Source organism: Protobothrops mucrosquamatus, unplaced genomic scaffold (assembly GCF_001527695.2).
Source record: "Protobothrops mucrosquamatus isolate PMUCROS unplaced genomic scaffold, P.Mucros_1.0 scaffold760, whole genome shotgun sequence".
Taxonomy (NCBI): Eukaryota; Metazoa; Chordata; class Lepidosauria; order Squamata; family Viperidae; genus Protobothrops; species Protobothrops mucrosquamatus.
This window is the reverse complement of record NW_015387029.1, coordinates 252,819-256,102: the sequence shown is the minus strand read 5'-3', so window position 1 is coordinate 256,102 and position 3,284 is coordinate 252,819.

The following is a 3,284-nucleotide window of genomic DNA, read 5'->3' as shown; positions in this document are numbered from 1 at the left end:
ATTCATGGGGCATGGTGTCATGTGACAATCAGTTGTACCCTAGTAAGTCTGGGCAATCATATCAATACTTGTATGGAATAAGTGGTTTATAAATACCAACATGGCAGGTGATGAAATTAATCTCTGACTTCTCCCATAGAACTTAAAGGTTGGCAGGTGGATCTCTCAAGGTGTCAGGTTAAGTTAAACTCTACAGGAGAGTTATCCAACAATGAGTTGGAATCATAAAAGTTTGTCTGCTGTGTTTGTCTTGGGAAGTATGTCTTCAGAAGTGAACTGGTGTGGGAAAGATACCATCACCCATGATACACCTCTGGATTGGCTGGGGTAATAGGAATGGATACATAGTGTTATGTGGTTCTCTCCATTCTCTGAAGCTCTTTCTATTCAGTGTTGATTGTAGGGGAGACAATGAGCCCAAACCCCTGATTTTCAAGGTATTTCAGTGAGGCCTTCTCATTTCAAGGTCAGGTATCATCCTTACCCTGATGATATTCAATTATACAGCCATTGATTGACCAAGCAAAGTTTTGCCCTAGTGCCTGAAGTCTATTGGATGGGAAGAAAGATTCTCCATTTTAATCCTAGCAAAATCAAGTAGCTGTGGATGATTGGTCCTCCCAGTAGTGGGGACATTGGTCTTGCATGACATTGCACTGACTCACTTAGGACTGCTGTGCAATCTCGGTGTCTCCCTGGTCTCTCAGCTCCTCCTCCAAAAGCAGATGTTAGTTATGGTAGGTTTTTTTTAAAAAAAGCTTCAATTTGTTTAAAAGAATGGTATTGAGCTGTGGGGGGTCTGAATGCCCAAAGATCAAGAAAGAAGATGTAGGCAAGAACTAAAATTGGAAGCAGAAAGTCTCTGTTATTGGGATCAGACCCAGGAATGGAACTGGATCCAGCATAAATTCATCCTTGAGAGAGATGTTGTTCTCGCATCTCTCAAGGAGGCCTTGTTCTCCTGAAGAAACTATTCCTGGATCCCATCATACTGGCCAATTTTCATCCAGTATCCAGTATGCCTTCTTTTTTTTGTTAATCAATTTGTTGTATTCCATCAAGTGTCCTTGCTATCTGGGAAAGTCATCAATATTATAAATAAGAATGTAAAAAAGTATCATTTGGTCCGTGGAACATTTCCAAATAGTAGTGTTGAAAGAAAAATCTTCATCAGGGTCCAGTCCAAGCTGGGAATAAACAAAATGGAGACTGCTTTAGAAAGAAGGTTGTAGTTTATTGAAGAGGAGAGCCAGACAGAAAGGTGGCTCTGGGAAAGCTTACCACATGTAGTTGAGAGTGTTGGGTTTTTATATCTTCTTGGGCTTTTGAGGTTCTTTTCTGTTCCTGTGGCATGAACTTTGACCTGAGTCTGCGTGTGCTTTTCTGGTAGTCTGATGGTGGTGGGTTAAATCTATTATGTCCTAAACTGCTTTCTTGGGGGTGTGGCTGATGACTATGTCCTGTGTTGGATTTTTGGGATGAGATTGGTTGATTCTAGGGATCTTGGTCTTTCTAATCCCATGCACACCAAGCTTCCTGGCTCCAATCTTTCTGACAGGATTATCACATCTGCATTTCTACAGACCTGGTTTCTGTTTGGGGTAGAGAGACTTGGGAGTGGTGATTTCTGCCTAAGATTTTCCATTATTCCTTTGGGAAAATATAACATTCTGCCTTTTTAATATCCCCCAAAATATTTATTTCTCTGGGAGGTCTGACTTCCCACAATAGGATTGGGAACACCTCTCAGATCTAGACATCTAGCCACACCTTTCCCCCCTTTTCTCTACATCCCATCCCCAATTTAAGGAAGGAGGCATTTTCTCTTTTGAGTGGCAGTTCTAACATCCAACCATCAAACTGCTCCACAGGATCTTACACCTACACTGATTTAATAGAGAGCCTTCCTGTCAGGGCTGTCCCAGCTTGGGCATTTGAAAAGAAAGACCCTTGATTCATTTTGCAGGGAAAGGTATGCTTTTACTAAAGCCAAGTGGTTACAGTTTAGGAAAAGCCATATCTGAGGATTCCCATGTAAAGCTTATATTTTTCACTTCTCCCAGGCCTCCCTCCCCCTGGTCAGTTTGCCAGTGTCGAATAAGGTTCAGATTAGTTGTTTGGTTAACAGCTCTAAAGTTTGGTGCCTCTTTGGTGGGCGTTCACGTTCCATTCCCATGTCTGTGTCCTTGGATTGTCCAATTGTTGTCTCTGATTGGCACTTCTAGTTCCTGTCATCCCCCCTCCCTCTATCCCTCTATCCCTCTATCCCCCTCCTTACATTTTTTGTCAGGCTACCATCAATGCAAAGCAGGGCTGCAGTGGTGTGATGGCAGAATTGACACATCACATATTTGTTTCTAGACCTCAAGAGGCAAAGAGGAAATCTTCTCCTTTGGCAAAGACTTTCTACTCAGGAGAAGATTTTCCTAGTTTTAGTCACGTTCTCTTTCTGGATAATGCCTTTGCACTGATGTAATGGGCTCTTTCTAAACTATACCCTATTTGATTGACTCAAACTAAGAAAATCCATCAAAAGTACTGGACCCGAGACAATAGAGAGATTTCTGTGTCTCTTGAGAATGTTTTAGTTTGCATTCAACTTTTTGTGGGGCTGGACAATAGGGATCAGTGGGGATTGATTTCTCTGGGTGGGGAAAATCAGTATTCCGATCAATAGGATTATTTAATAGACACATCCAGACATAAGCAATATCAGAACATTTCCAAAGCAGCCCCTGGATCTCAAGATGTAAATGTTTCTTGTAACTATTGTTCTCTGTAGAGGACGGAAGCGAAGGAGGTATATTATGTTATTACTTATGAATATTTATTTATTTAAAACATTTATATATGTATCCTTTCATTCTTACATCCTTTCCTAAATGTATAGATATGAACTCATCTCTTTGTCTGCAGGGGTGTGTCTCCCATTATTATTTTGGAAGAGGCACCCGCCCCCCAAAAAACATTCTGACTAATAAAACACTGCAGTGAGCCTTTTTTTTTTTTTTCAATATAAAATTTTTATTATTTTCATCATAGAAAAAAACATCACAAATATTACACAATACTATATGAAAACCCACCCCCCCCGGACTTCCCAAACCTAATCCCAGGATAATATTCAAATATAAGTAAGCAAATATTAATATCTCTAACTCCACAAAGTATATTATTCTACATGAGTAGGTAAAATATAAAAGAACAAATTTACTAAAAACCTAAATTATATTCCACCACTCTATGCTACTTTTAAATATAAACAATCCATCTTCTCCATATTA